The 21173-nt window shown below is 37.0% G+C and overlaps 1 long non-coding RNA gene across 1 annotated transcript; it reads left to right on the top strand.

Moving 5' to 3' along the window:
• The first annotated feature begins 7265 nt into the window (after window positions 1-7265).
• On the top strand, window positions 7266-10410 carry LOC127552377 (uncharacterized). The gene is made up of 2 exons (XR_007951349.1): window positions 7266-7461; window positions 8090-10410. It is a non-coding gene; the product is annotated as an uncharacterized LOC127552377 (long non-coding RNA).
• Window positions 10411-21173: the final 10763 nt, after the last annotated feature.

Here is a 21173-nt window from a genome sequence, read left to right as displayed (position 1 = left end):
GAAATGAGCAGAACCAGGCTCTTATACATGACAACAACAAAATTATATGATGATCAACTCTGATGGACGTGGCTCTCTTTAACAATGAGATGATTCAAACCATTTCTAATTGTTCAGTAAAGAAGAATCAACTACACCCAGAGAGAAAACTATAGGAAATGAGGATGGACCACAAAATAGCATTTCCACTCTTTCTGTTGTTTGCCTGCATTTTTGTTTTCCTTCTCAGGTTTTTTTCTTTCTTTCTAGATCCAATTTTCGTTATGCAGCAAGATAACTGTATAAATATGTATACATATATTGGATTTAACATATACTTTAGCATATTTAACATGTATCCCCTGCCATCTAGGGAAGGGGGTGAGGGGAAGGAGGGGAAAAGTTAGAACAGAAGGTTTTGCAAGAGTCAATATTGAAAAATTACCCATGCATATGTTTTGTAAATAAAAAGCTATAGTAATAATAATAATTATAAAAGAATTGGCTGTTGCCTATGTTTGCCCCACAACTGCCCGACTCCCCCAGTTCCCTGTAGAAAGGGGGTTATACAAACTTAAACATAAATGTTGTACATCTTTTGTTTTTGAAAAGGACTAGTGACATCACAATATTGGGATAAAATAGTAGATGATGGATGATTTCTTGACTTGTACATGAATTGAATTTAAGTGAGGCAGAATATGTACAAACTCATCTTCATTCTCTCTTCCAGAGTAGTTAAAGTCTAGTGGCAGGACAAAGGAAAATGATTAGTGATGGACCAAATGGGTTTCAGACCTGCAGGTTACCCTTAACCTGTCTGCTAAGATGGTTTTACTGGGTTGCTGCTACTGCATGTTACATTTTTTTAGAACCATAGGGGAGAGGTGGATGGCAGGTGGACACCCAAGGTATTTCAGAGCTGTGAATCCACCTAAACACAAATACAAGATTGTTTAGGGAAGAACTGTAAATTGAAGGGATTAGGAAAGGATTTTTTTTTAATTTAAATTTTATTTTATTTAATAATAACTTTGTATTGACAGAATCCATGCCAGGGTAATTTTTTACAACATTATCCCTTGCACTCGCTTATGTTTCGTTTTTTTCCCCTCCCTCCCTCCCCCCCCTCCAAGATGGCAAGCAGTCCTATATATGTTAAATATGTTGCAGTATATCCTAGATACAATACATATTTGCAGAACCGAACAGTTCTCCTGTTGCACAGGGAGAATTGGATTCAGAAGGTAAAAATAACTCGGGAAGAAAATCAAAAATGTAAATAGTTCACATTCGTTTCCCAGTGTTCCTTCTCTGGGTGTAGCTGTCTCTGTCCATCATTTATCCATTGAAACTCAGTTAGGTCTCTTTGTCATAGAAATCCACTTCCATCAGAATACATCCTCATACAATATCGTTGTCGAAGTGTATAATGATCTCCTGGTTCTGCTCATCTCACTTAGCATCAGTCCATATAGGTCTCTCCAAGCTTCTCTGTATTCATCCTGCTGGTCATTCCTTACAGAGCAATAATATTCCATAACATTCATATACCACAATTTACCAAGCCATTCTCCAATTGATGGGCATCCATTCATTTTCCAGTTTCTAGCCACTACAAACAGGGCTGCTACAAACATTTTGGCACATACAGGTCCCTAGGAAAGGATTTTTTAAAAAGAAAAGTTAGTACAAAGGAAGTAAGGGCTTCTATGAGCTAGATGTGAGGAGGAAAAATATTCCAGGCAAGAGTGAATAGTACAAAGGCATATAGATGGAAGATTGAGTATGGCTTACGAGGAAGAGTGAAAAGGCTAGCTGGGCTAAACTATGGAGAACAGAAAGGATAAAAAATAACAGCTTTTTATTTTAAAAATACATGCAAAGATAGTGTTCATCATTCATCTTTGTGAAACCTTGTGTCCAAATTTTTCTCCTTCTCTTCCCTAACCACTCTCCCCTAGACAGCAAGTTAATAATCCAATATAGGTTAAACTTGCAATTCTTCTATATATATTTCCACATTCATCATGCTGCACAAGAAAAATCAGATAAGATCAAAAAGGGAAAAAATGAGAAAGAGAGAGAAAAAAAGCAAGCAAACAATAACAAAAAAAGTGAAAATGCTATGTTGTGATCCACATTCAATCCCCCCAGTCTTCTCTCTGGATACAGATGGCTCTCTCCACATCACAAGTCTATTGGAACTAGTCTGAATCACCTCATTCTTGAAAAGAGCCATGTCCATCAGAATTGATCATATTATAATCTTGTTATTGCTCTGTACAATGTTCTCTTGGTTCTATTCACTTCACTTAGCATCAGTTTAGGTAAGTGCCTCTAGGCCTTTCTGAAATCATCCTGCTGATCGTTTCTTATACAGCAATAATATTCCATAACATTCATATACCATAACTCATTCAGTCATTCTCCAACTGATAGACATCCACTCAATTTCCAGTTCCTTGCCACTATTAAAAGGGTCGCTACAAACATTTTTGTTCATGTGAGTCCTTTTCCCTTTTTTATGATCTCTTTGGGATACAAACCCAGTAGTGAGACTGATGGATCAAAAGTATGCCCTTTGGACATAATTCCAAATTGCTCTCTAGAATGGTTGGATCAGTTCACAACTCCACCCACAAGATATTAATATTTCAGTTTTCTCACATTCCCTCCAATATTTACCATCATCTTTTCCTGTCATCTTTGATTGAGAGGTATGTAATTTCTTATTTTGTATTTCTCTAACCAATAGTGACTTAGAGCATTTTTTCATGACTAAAAATGGTTTTAATTTCTTTAGCTGAAAATCATTTATACCCTTTGATAATTTGTTCATTGGAGAGTGGCCTCTATTATTATAAATTTGAGTCGAGTTATCTATATAGTTTAGAAATGAGCCCTTTACCAAAGCCTTTGGATATAATTTTTTTCCTCCAGTTTTTGGCTTTCCTTCTAATCTTGGTTGCATTGGTTTTGTTTGTACAAACCCTTTTGAATTTGATATAATCAAAATTATCCATTTTGCATTTCATAATGTTCTCTATTTCTTCTTTGTCCAGAAATTCCTAACAGAGTATCTAAAGGCAATTCTATTGCATTATGCAACCATATTTAATCACTTCCTATATCATGATAATCATGAGGTAACTCTCCTCACAGCCCACTTAACCCATAGCCTCAAAAGTTAGTTGCTTCAGGCTTAGGAGAAAAATAGTTAGAATGACCTGGACAAGAAGCAGAAGAAACCAGAGAAAAGCACAAGCAGGATGGATGTGCACAGGCAAATCCCAGAATCAGTTATTAATTCAGAGGTATTACATAAAACTTTTGTCTTTCAACAAATGTTCATGTGATAATTGTACTGATGATCAGAAATATTACAGGGCATGTGGAAAAACTGACAAGCTTAATTTTAATTATAGATATTATAATACTGACAAATGATAAAAACTAAGGAATTTGGTTTGAGTATATAAAATTAATTAGTCATTTCTATGAACCAGTTAGCATTTAGACTCAATTCCACAAAGATTGATTGTTAAGAGTTTAATACAGTGGTTCTCAAAGTATGGTCTAGAGAATCCTGGGGATCTCTGAAACCTTTTTACAGGGTCTACAAATTCAAAAATAGTTTTTATTTCCAATATGGTAAATATCTACAAATATAATCCAAATAAACAAAAACTCTTTGGAGAGATCCTCAATAATTTTTAATTGGCTAAAGATACTGAAAACAAAGTTTGAGAACCACTGGTTTAGAACCAAAGGAAAGGAAAGACACAGATGTGTCCCATTACAGATTTTCTTTCTGCCTCTCATCATTGTGAGATTAAAGTAAAAGAAAAAGCATGTATAAATACTTGATAGATATGTAGGAGGAGAGCTAGGAAGCCCTGCTTTGCTCAGGTATCACAATCTGTGTTTGGGGCAGAGTTACTCAAATTGGATTCCTCAATTAAAGTGGTGGCTGGAAATAGTAGGGAAATGTAGGGAGAAGAATTAACCCATCTGGTAGCTTCTTACTTAAGCTACTTTTAAAAAACAAAAGTTAATGCTTTTTAAACTGTTGTTTCTACCATGATGTGGGGCTACACAGGCATTTAGCACACTTCTAAATTGAATATCCTAAGGCAAAGTGTTGATTGCCCCACCTTAGTTATAGACCAAGAGCATCTGGAAGTAGCCTCATTATTCAGGTGTGTGTGTGTGTGTGTGTGTGTGTGTGTGTGTGTGTGTGTCTATATATATCTTTGTAGTTGGAGAGTACAGGTGTTAGAGTCACATATACATCAGACCATGCTTTGGGTTCTTGAGTACCAATTCCCCTGGCATGCTTCTTTCCTTTGTGAAGACTACAAGAAACTCAGAAAACTGCTGTTCAGATGTATGCAAAATAATAATAATAATAATAATAAGTATGGAGTTTCCCATCACACCTCCTCATTACTGGGATTGGGGAACACTAGAAGCCAGAAAACTTCTCTGTTTCCTATCACAATCTCACAACAAATCCTGCATGTCTACAGTTTTGCCACTTGTACCTTTCTTTATCTTTTTGTAAAAGTTATAATCAGTGCTCATATATTTTGGTTCTGCTGATCTCACCTTGTATCACTATGTAAAAATTTCCCTATATTTCCTTGTGTACCTTATATAGGTCTTTGAGGGATTTATTTCAGCTTCCACTTGCACTGATGAGTCAGGTTCTCAGAAAGTTGGCTACCTATTCTCCCCCAGGATTGTAGAGGTATCCATAAAGACCAATAATGCTATCAGTGGGCTAGCTAGTTCTATCTTCCTATTAAACTGCCATTTAATTTGTGTCTACTCTTCCCAGGGACCCAGGTGAAAGGAAACGTTTGTACTTCTGTTCTTGTTATATCTTTGAAATAAATATTCCTTTCTAACAGCTGATTCATGTTACTTAGTTAAAGGGAACTGGGGTGCCAAAATTACACTAATACTGAAGCTAGTACCCCAGAATGAAGGCATAAGCCCATTGCATTAGAGAAAAATGCAATTACCTTTCCAGTAGTTGGTCAGTGACCATTAATTAGGTGCCCACTTTGTGCCAGGAACTATGTTAAATACTGGGGATAAAAATTAATGATAATAATAACCAGCATTAATACAGTGCCTATTATGTGCCAGTCACTGTGCTAAGTACTTTATAAATATTATCTCATTAAAACCTCACAATAATCCTGGGAAGTAGATGCTGTTATAATCCTCATTTTTACAGATGAGGAAAAAAAAGACAAAAGTCAGCCCCTGTCTTCCAGGAACTTACCCTTTAATAGGGGAGACAATGGCCAAATATACAGTCTATATGTACAGACACAATTCCACACACACATCTACATGTACTTATGTACATGTATGCACACATGTACAGTTACACACTATATGTGTGTGCATATGTGTGTATATATGCACACACATCCCCAGGCCTAGTACAGTTATTGGGAAGTGTATAGTTGCTGTGGTTGACTGATGTTTGATTCTTCTTGATCCCATTTGGGGTTTTCTTGACAAAAACATTGGAGTGATTTGCCATTTTCTTCTCCAGTTCATTTTACAGATAGGGAAACTGAGGCAAACAGAATTAAGTGACTTACCCAGGATCACACAGATAGTAAGTATCTGATGCTAGATTGGAACTCAGTTTCTGATTCCAGGACAAAGGGACCCTATCTATTGGTTACCTAGCTGAATAATAGGAGCTCAATAAATACTTGTTGAAGATTATGTGATGACCCTTTCTGATAGACTTGGCTCTTTTCAACAATGAAGAGATTCAGGCCATTCCAATAAACTTGTAATGGAGAGAGCCATTTTTTTGGCTCTTTGGGACTGAGTGTGGATCACAACATAGTATTTTCACTTTTGTTGTTGTTGTTTGCTTGCTTTTTGTTTTCTTTCTCTTTTTTTTTCCTTTTTCATCTGATTTTTTCTTATACAGATGATGCGTGGAAATATTATAGAAGGAATGCAAATATTTAACATATATTGGATTACTTACTCTCTAAGAGTGAGGAGGGAGAGGGAAGGAAGGGAGAAAAAAATTGAAACACAAAGTTTTCCAAAGATGAATGTTGAAAACTATGCATAAATAAATTAATTAAAAATAAATTTTTTAGAAAAGTAAAAGCTAAAAAAAAAAAAATAGGTAAAGAAAAACAAACAAAAATACTTGTTGATTGATTGGATTAAAAAAAAAAAAAACTCAGATAAGCCATTTTCTTGGGTAGAGTCACCAGCCCAGCAAGAGCCGAGGCGATGCCATATTAGTTAGTCCCACTCATCTTTCCCAGGACCTTCAGAAGGGAGGGAGGTCAGGTCTCAGAAAAGGGGTCTGCGGGGAACCAGCGTTTTAATGGGGCTGAAAATCCTCTGTCCCTTGGCAGTAAAGGTTCCCCCAGTCCCTTGCTAGGGAAGGCAAGCTGCAAGCGTCGGCAGTTCCTCAGAGGTGTTTGGGAGAAGCCTCAGGGAGCTGGTTATGTGTCTGGGGGACCGGCCTAGGAGCTGTCATCCCGGCAATGGGACAGCATAGGCAGCGGTTACGGTGAGACGGGTTCTTGTGGTCGTGGGGGAGCGCTCAGAGTCAGGGCCCGCAGAGTGCGTGGGCGTCTGCGGAGCCCCCGGGTCCTGAGGCTAGAGGGAGAGGTCCCCCAGGGAGCCGGACCAAGAACCGGAGCAGCTGGGCAGGGGTTTTGGGTGGGTTTTTTTTTTTTTTTGAAGGGGGGGGAGGTGGCTTGGGAGGAGAGTGGAATGAAAATAGAGACTGCCAGGGGTAGGGCTGTGACCTGGTTCCCATTCCGTCTCCAGTCTCCCCCTCCCCCTCCACCCAGCCTCTCCTCCCCTCCTACACACGACGCATCTGCCATTAGAGACCGAACAGTGACGAAATCTTGTGAGATCCACTTCTGGCGAGCACGGGACATTTGAATCATGAGTATCTAAGATCCCTCCTGGTTTCTGTTTTGGAAGGAGTGTGCCCTGAAGGGCACTGAGGGAGCTGACATTTACCAAACACCCACTACTTGGTGCAGGGTTCCGGTACTAAGAGCTGCAGGTACAAAAGGTGAAAAAGGAAAAAAAAGTCTCTCTCCTGGAGGAAGTTACAGCGGCCAGCTCAAAAGGGAGGAAGAAGACAGACAGACAGACAGATAGATAGGTGGGAAGAAAGAAAGAAAGAAAGAAAGAAAGAAAGAAAGAAAGAAAGAAAGAAAGAAAGAAAGAAAGAAAGAAAGAAAGAAAGAAAGAAAGAAGAAAGAAAGAAAGATAGAAAGAAAGATAGATGGGTAAGTAGATAGAAAAATAGATAGAGAGATAGAAAGAAAGAAAAATAGATGGGTAGGTAGATAGAAAGAAAGAAAGATAGATGGGTAGGTAGAAAGATAGATAGATGGGTAGGTAGATAGAAAGATAGAAAGAAAGATAAATGGGTAGGTAGATAGAAAGATAAGTGGGTAGGTAGATAGAAAAATAGAAAGATAGATGGGTAGGTAGATAGAAAAATAGAAAGATAGAAAGAAAGAAAGAAAGAAAGAAAGAAAGAAAGAAAGAAAGAAAGAAAGAAAGAAAGATAGATAGATAGATGGGTAGGTAGATAGAAAGATAGATAGGTGGGTAGGTAGATAGAAAAATAGATAGAAAGATAGAAAGAAAGAAAGAAAGATAGATAGATAGATAGATAGATAGATAGATAGATAGATAGGTAGATAGAAAGAAAGATAGATAGGTGGGTAGGTAGATAGAAAAATAGATAGATAGCTGGGTAGGTAGATAGAAAAATAGAAAGAAAGAAAAATAGATGGGTAGGTAGATAGAAAAATAGATAGAAAGATAGATAGATGGGTAGGTAGATAGAAAGAAAGAAAGATAGATGGGTAGGTAGAAAGATAGATAGATGGGTAGATAGAAAGAAAGATAGATGGGTAAGTAGATAGAAAAATAGATAGAGAGATAGAAAGAAAGAAAAATAGATGGGTAGGTAGAAAGAAAGAAAGATAGATGGGTAGGTAGAAAGATAGATAGATGGGTAGGTAGATAGAAAGATAGAAAGAAAGATAGATGGGTAGGTAGATAGATAAGTGGGTAGGTAGATAGAAAAATAGAAAGATAGGTGGGTAGGAAGATAGAAAGATAGAAAGAAAGAAAGATAGATGGGTAGGTAGATAGAAAGAAAGAAAGATAGATGGGCAGATAGAAAGATAGATAGGTGGGTAGGTAGAGAGAAAAATAGAAAGAAAGATAGATGGGTAGGTAGATAGAAAGACAGATAGGTGGGTAGGTAGATAGAAAGATAGAAAGAAAGAAAGATAGATGGGTAGGTAGATAGAAAGACAGATAGGTGGGTAGGTAGATAGAAAGATAGATAGAAAAATAGAAAGAAAAATAGAAAGATAGATGGGTAGATAGATAGAAAAATAGAAAGATAGATAGAAAGATAAATGGGTAGGTAGACAGATGGATGGGTGGGTAGATAGATGGGTAGATAGGTACTTAGATAAGATGGAATTACTTAGATGGACTACATATATGTGGAGATATAGATATGTATTCTGCATGTACATATAAGAGATATATCTTCCCCTTTAGATGAGAAATACAAGGGCTCACACATATCAACACATGCATATGTATAATACACATATAACATCTCTCCCTTAGACTGTAAACTCCTTGCGAGTAATCCACATGTAACCACACAAGCTCAGTACGCGTATGAATAATGTCATCTCCCCATTAGATCAAAATTCCTTGAGGACACATACATTTATATCTTCTCCAAAGAGGGGAAACTCCCTGAGGGCACAATACATGCACAGCACATGTGTACCTGTGTACCTGCACCACTTACAGATCCTTTCCAAAGGATGCAGCCTGTTCTCTCGCCATCCTCCTTGAGCTCCTGTGGGAACACAGACCCTCCCCCTGGGACCTCGGGCTAGAGAGGTGAGCTTTTTCACTTACCTTGTAAAGACCTAGGCCACCAACCCTTCCAGTCCACTTCTAAGTCTTCTGGGTGTGTTTTAATCCCTCATTAGCATATTCTCCTCCTTGTGGATAGGATTATTTTACTGGCTTGTATTTGATTCCACTGTCCTTTGCTGGTTGCCTGATACATAGTAAGGGCTTAATAAATGCTTTTTCATTCATTCATTTATTCATTCATGAAAAGTAGAATACAATGAGGACAAAGGAAGAGATCCAGAGAAAGTGCTCTAAGAAAACAGGAGGAGCCAGAGATCACTTTCAGCTGAGAAAGTCTGGGAATATTTCCTGGAAAAGGTGGCCCCCAGCGAGCTCAACCTTTCAGGGAAAAAACAGGCTTTTGAACAGCCTAAGATGGGGAGGAAGGGCATTCTAAGCACAGTGGAAGGCTGCAGCTCTAGGAATTGTCTAATTTAGCAGGAATATAAAGTACATGAAGAGAAATAATGTAAAATAAACCTGGAAAGGAGCCAGAGTATGGGAGTCCTTAAATGACAAACTAATAATGTCAGTATTTTATTCCACAGGTGTTCTATATTTGTTCCATAGATGTTCTATATGTATTTGTGTGTATTACATGTATGCACGTACACACATATTATGCATATAGTGTGTCATCCAGGAGTTTCCATCTTGAGGGAGAGGATACATATGTATGTGGATACATGTTTGTGTCCTCAGGGAATTTTGGTCTCATGGGGAAGCAGAAGGAGAGGGAGTGTGGCAGACATAGACAGAACCCCTCTGGGGTGCTGGGGATGAAAGCTGGAGCTTCCCCTGGGATCTGTCCCAGGGGACAAATTGCTGCCTCAGAATGCTCTGCTTGGCCCCACGGAGTCAGCGGGCAGAGAGATTCTGGCTTGTTCTGACTCCTACGTGCTGCGGCCCCTGGTTTCCTTTCTTTGAACATTAAATGAGCCGAGAGGGACCTTCTTTAGAACTCCGGTGATCATCTTTAGTCATTGAGTGCTACCCTTCGCCCCATTGTCCCATAGGAGCCAGGAAATGTGACAGAAGGCAAAAAGAAAGTTTTGGAGCAGGAGCCACTTACGCCCAAGGCTACTTATGCCTAAGTACCATGCAGTGCAGTAATAATTATGCTTTATCACTAAATATGTTCATAGTTCATAGAATTGGGAGTTGGAAGAATCCAGGCAGATTAACTTTGTAATTAGATTTGTTTGATGATAACTGCCACTTTATGCAAGTTTTCTCAGTCGTTAAACCTGGATCATCCACTCAACTCAATGCAGAGAGAAAACCTGACTTCTCTTCATTCTCCCTTCCAGTCTTTCCTTATGTCCTAAAATCCTTTTCCTGACTGTGCTCTCCCAATGTTATTTCCTATTTACCACTCCTGATGTCTATCATCTCTCAGCATTTTTTCTGTAATCTCTTCTCCTAAATAAACTTATCTTTTGCCGAAGAGAATGGCCTCTGTGAATTCTTCCAATGACCAAGCCCTAACATTTGGTGTCTACATCAGTCTCAACTTTTATGCTTTCCTAAATCATATTATTTGGTGCCTTAAATACTTCAGGGAGAGAGAATGAAATACTGGGCAAGTAACTCAGTTACAAGGGAACAAAGCAAGAACTCAGTGTCATATGCAAGGCAGGAACCCAAGTCCTTCATAATCTGGAGTCATTCTAACCCTCTGCATTGATTTCTCATGGCTGCCTTCACTGCCAACCAGGCCTTCTTAAACTTTTTCCACTCGCTACCCTTTTATTCAACCCTGGATATATAAAAGAGGTAAACAAACAAAACATTTGCTGATAATAAATCATAATTTTATGATCCCCATATTCAGTTAAAAAAAAAACCAAATGGGGTTGCAAAGCACAGCTTAAGAAGCTGGGATCTAGGCAAACTGGATTGTTTACCATTTTCTGTATCATGTCCTTTGATTTCCAATTTCTTTGCCTTTTCTCAGAGTATTCCTCTAAACCAAGGATTCTTAACCTGGGGTCTGTGAACCTGTTTTGGTTTGGGGCTTTTAAAATTATTTGATAACTATATTTTATTTTAGGTATTTAAAAACATTCTGAAAAGAAGTCCATATGCTTTACAAGACTTTCCTCAAAAGGATTAAGATGCTCCTCAAAGTGGCATAGGGATTAGAGAAATTCCAATGCTCTCTGTTGAACCCCCGAACATTCTTTAAAACTCAACTCAAAAGCCACTTCGACCATGAAAGCCTTCCTTGATCCTCCTAGTCAGGAGGATTCCTTAGATCCCTTAGACCTTGAATTGACATTTCTTTGTGCTTACGAATTGTTTTTACATTATAATTATTTGTATAGTTTTTTTTTCCCTGATCAATTATAAGTTTCATGGGTTAGGGATATGTCTGATTTCAGTTTTGTATCCTCCTCTCTACTTAAAAAAATTAATAGTATATTATTTTTCCAATTGCAAGTAAAGATGGCTTTCAACCATAGTAAATTTTAGTTCCAATTTTTTCTTCTTTCTTCCCTTACCTCTCTTCTCCTCAAGACAGCAAACTAACTGATACAGGCTATATATGTACAATCAGTTTTTAACATATTTCCATATGAGTCATATTGGGAAAGAAAAATCAGAATCAAAGGGGAAAACCATAAGAAAACAGCAACATGAAAAAATTATGCTTTGATCCACATTCAGTCTCCATTGTTCTTTCTCTGGATATGGATGGCATTTTCCAACTCAAGTCTATTCCTGGATCTCACTGTATTGCTGACAAGAGCTAAGTCTATCATGGATGATCATCCCACAATCTTGCTGTACGATGTCCAATGTTCTCCTGGTTCTGCTCATTTCACTTAATATAGTTCATGTGAGTCGTTCCAAACTTTTCAGATATCAGCCTGCTCATCATTTTTTAATTTTTATTTTTGTTGAGGCAATTGGGGTTTAGTGATTTGTCCAGGGTCACATTTCTGAGACCAGATTTGATCTCAGGTTCTCCTGACTTCAGGGCTGTGCCATCTAGTTGCTTCTGCTCATCATTTCTTATAGAACAAGAGTATTCCTTTACATTCACATCATACCATTCCACAGTTGATGGAAATCTCCTCAATTTCTGATTCCTTGACACAGCAAAAAAAGCTTCTATAAAAATTTTTGCACGTGTTCTCCAAAATGTTTTCAAGTTCTCTGCACAAAGCAAGTGCTTAATAAGTGTTTGTTGATTTTGAATTTGCCTAAGAATAAAATCAACTCAATGCTGAGCCCATGCTGATAGAAGGATGCTTGTATTCTCTTTTATTTGTGGGCTCAATGGGAGAGGTAAAATAGCCCCAGGTGTAAAAGTTAGAGGAACAAGAGGCAACTAATCCAACTTCTATACTTTCCTCTAATTTTGTGTGTTCCCTAGGACTCAATCCTAATTTTCTGTCATTAGGATTCTAGATTTAGAACTGGAAGGGATTACCTCTAAATTGAACAATCTTCTCATTTTACAGGTAGGAAATTGAGGCTTTTGGTGAATGATTCCAAGTTTGAGGTGTTTCTCTTCAGTCCCAACCTGAAATAAGAAAACTCACATTCTGTTTATCCCTGCACCAACAGGGTTAAAAACACCCCAAAATTCATATGAATAAAAGGAATGTGACTGTGACTAAACTTTATGGAGTACGTATTCCAGTTGTTTAATCTATTTATAATCACCAATGGTCTTAAGGATCTAAAAATAAAGAAATGTACCACAGTTACACCCTTCTGTGGGGCTACCCCACCCTGAACCCTTAAAGCTAGGGAACTGCCTTAATGCCCTAATTCTACAGTTAGGACACACTACTAAAGTAGGCCATTGCAATGAACTCTAAGGTTTCCATCAGCTTTACACAGTAAGATCTAGCTCGAAGAAAATTGGATTGAATTTAGACCATCACCAATTAAAGGGTAGCAGAAATTATTGATAAATATTCCCTCCAGAAATGGGACCCTTTGCTGATCCACAGAGGTGAATGCAGTACTTGCTGAGTGTTATTGTTCCTGGATTCAAAGTCCGTTGGCTTTGGCCCAGTATAATGGAAAGTAGACGTTTAATAATAGCAAGTTTGTCTCTAGCTCCTATTATGTTCTAGACACTTTACAATTATCTCATTTGATCTTCACAATAACTCTGGGAGGGAGGCATATCATTATCTCCATTTTACAGTTAAGAAAACTGAGACAGAGATGAAGTGACTGGCCCAGGTCATGCAGCTACTACTAAGTTGGATTTGAATGCAGGTTTTTCTAACACCAAGCCCTGTGTTTAAACCAGATATCTCATCGTAGCTAGGTGAACTTGGACAATTCATTTTATTTTTCTAGGCCTCATTTTTCTGTTCTGTAAAATTAAGAGTTGGATTTGATGACCCTAAAGTCTGTCACAGTTCTCTAAATTCTAGAGAATCCTGGGAAAGTCTTTTGATAATCAAGGAAAGTTTTGTTCCACTCATACGCCTGTCCCTGGTTTGGACATCTCCAAGCTAAGCCAAGCTACAGGTTATGGACCCTTCCCTTCCTAATTAAAACAGCCAGGAGACGTTGAATATCATTGAATCACAGATCTTGTCTTTTCAACATATCCATGATTCCCAATAAACATAATATAATCCCCTCCCCATTCTCATTGACCCTTTCTATTCCCAAAGCCAAAACTTATGGGAATTTGTGGACAATGTAAAAATATGGCTTTCTTTTGATCATCCCTCTGCTTCCAGCTTCTAGAATCATTAGTTTTGAAAAAACAACAAACTGTGATTGTGTTGTGTTATCAGGCCTTCAACACCACTATGATAAAGGACACACTCTCTCTCGTTGCCAACTTCACATGCTAGTTAAGACAAGTTAGCATTTTCACTCAATTTGGGCTTCTGTGGGAGGATATAATGTAATGTATATCTGGTAGGGGAATGAATGGAATACTAGCTCCAGAACCAGTTTGGGCAGCTTAAATAGGGAGTCATATTTTTTGGACTCTGTAATGCTCCTACCATGTTCCAGTATTTCGTAAACTTTGTCTTCCAAGACTTGCTGGATCATGGGATTGTAATGTACTTTAATGATAGACCAGTCTTCTGACAGAATCCCAAGTACCACACCCAATCATTCCACGTGATTTAAGCCTACCTTCAAGAGGAGTATTTCTATAGAAAACAGATAAATAACTTTCTCTTTGTTCCTCATGCAAGACATACTCCACCATCCATCCATCCATCTCTCTGCCTTTCTTTTTATCCATTCTCCATTCCTGTAATCCATTTCTTCCACTCTTCCTTCAAGAAACAACTCAATTTTTAACATGAAGTCTTTCCTGATGACCTCAGCTAGTGATACCTTTCCTACCAAACATTAATTGGTATGGGAACTTTGATCTATTCCTTTTCCAATTTGATCCAATTCCCCTGTCTTTAAGCATACTAGCGCGTGCCCTTCCTCATCACCAGAGACTTGCCATGTAGGTATCAGACAGTGCAAACACTCAGTTGCCTTATCGTACTACATCTCAGAATCCCTGAGCTTACATGATCCATCATCCTCAGTCCCAGCTTCCTCAATCACAGGGGTTCCAAGCAACAGCCATTTCATTCTTCTAACTCATCTCAAATGGCTATTCAAGATCTCAATCCCTCAAGCTGTTCTATTGGCTAGACAGAACAAACCCTGAAAGAGCTAAAAAGAAAGTTATTCATTGCTTCCTTTCAACAGACCCGCATCCTCAATGTCCTTTCTTATGAAAACTCATATATCAAGGGATAACAATGAGATCCATGTGCTCAAAATTAGATGTATGAACTGACCTATTATGACTCTTATTTACTATATTTTATAACCCATATTACTCTTGGTAACAAGAAGACAGCTGTCCTAAAATCATGTCATACATACAAGCGCATTAGATTTCCCATGACTCTGCAGCTTTGGTGGCCCCAGGTGCTCAGAAGAGAAAGAGATTACTTTCAGTAGAAGGGAATGGAAAGGTTTCATAAAAGTGGTTTTTGAAATAGACCTTGAATAACATCTAGGATTTCAATAAATAGAAATGTAAAATTTGGAGGAAGTAGGTATTTGAAGCAAAAAAAAAAAATCTTTTAAAAAATATTTTATTTTACTTTTTTTTTTTAATTACTGAGGCAATTGGGGGCAAATTACTAAGGCAAAATAGGGGCAAGATAAGTGACTTGCCCAGGGTCACGCAGCTAGAAAGTGTTAAGTGTTTGAAGTCAAATTTGAAATCAGGTACTTCTGATTTCAGGGCTGGTGCTCTATCCACTGCACTTCCTAGCTGCCCCAACCAAAGAAAATATCATGAAAAAAGGAAGAGAAACGGGAAAGTACTGAACATGGAACTCTGAAATTCCCTTTTCTGATCATAGCCCCCTGTCCAATACCTCTCCTATTGCTTCACTCCTCCTGATCTATAGTATTCCTTCACCATGACCTTTAGTTCTTTGCCATTCTCTTTGTCTTTCATCCCAGCTTTGGTTTAACTTTACTCCTTTCAGAGTTCCTGTAATCAAGCATTTTTAATAAAGTAGTATCCTCTGTCTTTGTATCATTCATGCCTCTGATTTCTCTTGTTCCCATCCTGCTAATATCCAATCTTGGGTCCCCACACCATTTTCTTCCCTTCAAATTCTGAGTTATGTAATTTCTGTAAGAGAAAGTTACAAAACAATATCCCCAGGCCCATTATAAATTCATGTTATCAGCTAGTTATCAGTTAGTCAGACATTGTTGATTCTACTTTCCCAATGTCTCACACCTCCATCCTTTTCTCCTCTCCCACAGCCACAACTCTAGTTCAGTCAGTCAAGAAATATTTATGGAATACCTACGTAATTCAAGTCTTCATCATCTCTCACCTGGACTATTATAACAACCTCCTAATTGGTCTCCCTGTCTCCATCCTCTCTGCAAAATGATACTCCTAAGACACAGATCTGACTATATTAATTCCCTGCTTTAAAAAGCTTCAATGGTTTCCTATTCCTTCTAGAATCAAATTAAAAACTCTTCTTTTTGGCATTTAAAGCCTTTCACAGTCTAGCTCCAGCCCACCTCTCCAGTTTTATTTTATATTTGTCCCCTTCACATCTTCTCTGGTCCAGGCAAACTAAACCTCCTGTATCTCAACCAGGATATTCCATCTGCTGTATCTAAGTCCATCATTAGTCTCTCTGCCTCTTGTAATCCTGACTCACTCAACTCAAATGTCCCTTTCTTCAAATGTACTTTAAAAAGATCCATTTTGCAGCTGAGAGGAGAATGGACTGGAGAAGGGAGAGATTGTGACAGATAGAACAGCCAGAAGGCTACTACAATAGTTCAGATTCAAGAAGATAAGATATGCACATTTATGCTCAAGATATTTGACCTAATGTCATTTTTGTGTAGTAGTACTAAAATTCAAGTCTAGGTCTTCTGGTTCCAAATTTGGGACACTTCCCATTATACCACATCACCAGTGTTGCTCAAATGAATTTGATGTGTCTAAGGGTTCATAGTTGGATTGAAGGAATTCTGAGAGATTCTCTTTAATCACAAAAGATTTTATAAATGCAAATGTGAATGTACCAGACTCTGTGTGAGTCTGGTAATGAGTAAAAGTTGGGAGAGATATATATTGAAATTTGGGGCTTCAGTCAGCAGGCAGCCTACCTGTAGAGAATAAGGTTCAGATAGGAGAGAGCCAGGATGTCTTTTTTAGCAAAGTATTGTCATTCAGGTAAGGAGAAAGGTTGGGCTTTTTGCTAGGTCTCATCAACAGATAAGAACTTATTGCTTCACATTCCTTAGTTAGATATGCAGTTGTGAGTAGACCTGGACTCTGACATCAAATTTAGCTAGTGAACCCTTTTAGGAAGGAGCGTACTGGAGCCTTCCCAAAACAGATGGGGAAATCAGATTGTAATATCCATCTGATCATTTGCACCTAAGAAATGAGCAAACCATAAATCAGAGCTTGATTTATTGTTATTTATTTAGACTTAAGAAAGTGTTAATAATGCATATTAAATTTTAAAGTGTATCCTTAACACAATTTCCTCCCAGAGAACCTGTTGTTAAACATTTATTAGCACATGCCTAATTTTAGGCTTGAAAATGTATTTTTAATATCTGTAAATTTTAAAGGAAGAGGATTTTTTTTGGGGGGGGAGTAATAGGGTTAGGATTTAGAATAAAAGAAAGTAGGAGAAATTTTTGAGCAAGGAGAATATTAAGTCTATTTTATACTAACTAAATTGTACCATGTTATAAGTATGTATGACTTTAATGTTTAATTTATAAAAATTAATAACATATTTAATATTTTAAAGTTATTAGAATAAAACAAATTTTCATAAAACTATAACTCAATATCATATAAAATGCCCAGGTTCTGAAGAATACATTTTTAGAAATATGGGTCAACATGACTAATTTATGTACTGTTTATGATATCCTTTAAAAGAAATAATTTTTTAAATCTAGAGTTAAATACTGAAGAATTGTATTATTTAAAAAGAGCAATAAATAAGAACATACTTTTAAACTCCTTATGTCTGCAAGAAAAGGTTAATGACTCTGAGATATGGTAGATTCATCCCAGAACTGGGATATCTTCATAAGTAGCTGACCTTCTCCAAGAAGTTTTTCCTGATCCCCCTGGTTAAGACAGTGCTTAGCAAAGAGTAGGTGATAATAAATTTTTAAAATTAAATTGAATTAATAATAATTTTTCCTCTCCACAAGGCACTTTGCTTTTTTAAAAATTTAGCAACCCTTTATTGAGCATTTAATATTTATAGAGTACTCTTTTAGGATATGGAGATTATTAAAAAAAAAAAAAAAAAGACAATCCCTGTCCTCATAGAGCTTATATTCTGTAAGGGAAGAAAAAAGATGTGCAATACTATTTATTTATTTATTTATTTTTAATAATAGCTTTGTATTTACAAGTTATGTGCATGGGTAATTTTACAGCATTGACAATTGCCAAACCTTTTGTTCCAATTTTTCCCCTTCTTCCCCCCACCCCCTCCCCTAGATGGCAGAATGACCAATATATGTTAAATATATTAAAGTATAAATTAAATACAAAATAAGTATACATGACCAAACCGTTATTTTGCTATACAAAAAGAATCAGACTCTAAAATATTATACAATTAGCCTGTGTAGGAAATCCAAAATGCAGGCAGGCAAAAATATAGGAATTGGAAATTCAATGTAATGGTTCTTAGTCATCTCCCAGAGTTCTTTCACTGGGCATAGTTGGTTCAGTTCATTACTGCTCCATTAGAACTGATTTGGCTCATCTCATTGTTGAAGGTGGCCATGTCTATCAGAATTGATCATCATATAGTATTATTTTTGAAATATATAATGATCTTCTGGTCCTGCTCATTTCCCTCAGCATCAGTTCCTGTAAGTCTCTCCAGGCCTTTCTGAAATCATCCTGTTGGTCATTTTTTACCAAACAATAATATTCCATAATATTCATATACCACAATTTATTCAGCTGTTCTCCAATTAATGGGCATCTACTTAGTTTCCAGTTTCTCGCCAGAGGACACGCAATAATATTTAAAATTTATATGACATCTTGAGATTTATATAGTGCTCTTACATGCATTATCTCATTTAATCGTCACAACTCTGTGAGTTAAATACTATTGTTATTCCCATTTTACAGATGAGGATACAGGCTGAACAAGGTTTCTTGACTGGCCCAGAGTCACTTAGTTGGTAAATATTTGAAATAGAGTTTAAATTCACATCTTGGTGACTCTAAGAGCCACAATTCTCTCTCCACTGTACTACCTAGTTGTCCCCAAATAAACATGTGTATATAAATAAATGTGCTACAAAGGTAGAGGTTGATAGACAAAAAGATGACATCTAAGCAGAGTGCTGTAGGACAATTTGAAGAGGAAGAAAACCTGTTTAACTGAAAGTAGAAGGGAAAGTTTCATGAGAAAAGCTTCTGCAGAGCAGAGGGGGAAAAAGAAGGAACATGTTCATTTCAGGCATTGGGTATATTGTATGCTATGTATGAGTAGTTACAGATAGAATGTGGTATTTGGGGAATAGTAGTAGTTGTCAAAAATAATGCAAAATATAGTTATATAAGTGAGTTAGAGCTATATTGTGAAGGGACTAAGATATGAAGCTAAGACATTTGAATATTATTTTATGTGTAATAATAAGTAAATTAATAGAAAGCAAATAAAAGATTTTTTTTTAAATAGTGGAGTAATATGCTTAGATCTATGTCTTAGAAAGATTATTTTAGCAAGTAAGTGAAGGAAAAATTAAAGAGAAAAGAGACTGAAACCAGTTATTTGGCTTTTATATTGGTACAGTTAAGAAGCAATGCTCTAAATTAGGATGGTGACAGTGTGGGTCAACAGTAAAATGAGTTGTTACATATAATACATACATTTTAGTGAAATATTGTTGCTCTTAGCTAAGGGACTAACCTTTCACCTCACATAGCCACGTTCAATTCTAGGGGCTAAATCAATAAGATCAGTACTTCTTTGTGCTCATGCCCCGACCTGGATTTCTTCATGATAATCCATAAAATAGTGCTTTGATATGGCTCTTCTGTAACAAGTACCCCAGTTCCCATACAGGCCCTTGATATTGAGTATTGAGTTTAGTAACTTTATTCCCTCCATCATAGAAACTAGGAATATGAAAGTTCATGAATAAATATCCAAACATTAAGCATTTGATAGGTAATTAGGCTCCGTGAACTCCCCTAGAAGGTAAAGACCCATTCTGGGACCAAGAAATGCCTATTTCCCATTCAACTCAAATCTTCACTGAATGAATGATTCACAGCAATGTCCAAATTTCTTGGTGCTTCCATGGTATTTTTCTGATCCTTTAGCTATAGGAAATTTCTTTCCACTAGGAGTCAGGTGCCTAACTTTTGAACTCAGGTAATCCCCAATGGAAGAAAAATCTATTCTCAGAATTGCTTATCTGTGCTCAAAAAAAGGCAAAAGGAGTTACTGAGGAAATGTAGCTCCACAAGCTCCATAAGCTTGGCTAACCTGGGTAATTATGGGCTGCTTAGCAGATCCTTCTCTGGCAAGTCACCCTTTGCTGTTATGATTTACATGTGGATATTCCTTCACCTTTGCTGCATTCAAGTCAAAGAAAAAGAAATAGAGGGAAAAGAAAAAAGGGGTAGCCTGTTTCACCACTTGTTCTTATAGATCACAAAGAGAGTACAATTTCTCCCTATGTCCATCTCCCTGAGCCCAAATAAGTCAATTATCTTCAAAAAATCAAAAAAAAAAAGTATTTGCCTTATAATATGATCAAATTAAGGCAATAGTGTATACATTAACTATGGCAATTAGAAAAATCAAAATTGTAGACAAATTGGTAATTTGGAAAAGGATATAGGAAAACATTTAAAAAATTTATTAATAAGTCTAATTTTTAAAAAGCTTTAAAAAGTTGTTCTGTGTATCTCCTTCCAAATCACCAATCTATGTGAAGTTATTACCTTTGTCTTTGCTTTATTTTTTTATATTGCTGTAGTTAATGCATACATTGTTCTGGTCTGGTTTATCTCACTTTCATGTCTTCCTATATTTCTTTTTTTATCTTTTTTCTTTTCCTTCTTTGCTGAGACAATTGGGGTTAAGTGACTTGCCCAGGGTCACACAACTAAGTTCTGAGGCCAGATTTGAACTCAAGTTCTCCTGACTTCAGAGCTGATGCTCTATCACTGCAGCAACTAGCTGCCCCTCTTACTTTTTTTCTATGTGTTCCTGATATTATCCTCGAATGCACTAATTGTTGTGTATTTTAGACATATGTGTTGGTTCCATGTCTCCCAACTGACTATAACCTCTATGGAGACAAGGATGTATCTTATTAATAATGTATATCTTTCCCAGAATCTAGCATAGTCATTTGATTAGGTATTGTTAAGAATATCCAGTTCTAGTTTCTTTCCTGAGATCTAATTTCAAATTTCCTATTGCCTACTGGACATTTTGAACTGAACATCCTGTAAACATCTCCAACTCACATGCTCCAAATAGAATTTTCCCCAAACTCTATCCTCTTCCCGACTTTTCTATTTTTTTTTCCTATTTCTCTTGAGGATACTACTATCCCTGTAGTCTCCAGGTTGGCTACCTCAGGAAGGGTCAGGTTGACCCTTCCTTCTCCATCATTGAATAAATTAGTCTTCTTTCCTC

The sequence above is a fragment of the Antechinus flavipes genome, chromosome 2, assembly GCF_016432865.1.
Source record: "Antechinus flavipes isolate AdamAnt ecotype Samford, QLD, Australia chromosome 2, AdamAnt_v2, whole genome shotgun sequence".
Taxonomy (NCBI): domain Eukaryota; kingdom Metazoa; phylum Chordata; class Mammalia; order Dasyuromorphia; family Dasyuridae; genus Antechinus; species Antechinus flavipes.
The sequence above is the reverse complement of the archived record's forward strand: the minus strand, read 5'-3'. Positions and strand labels throughout refer to the sequence as shown.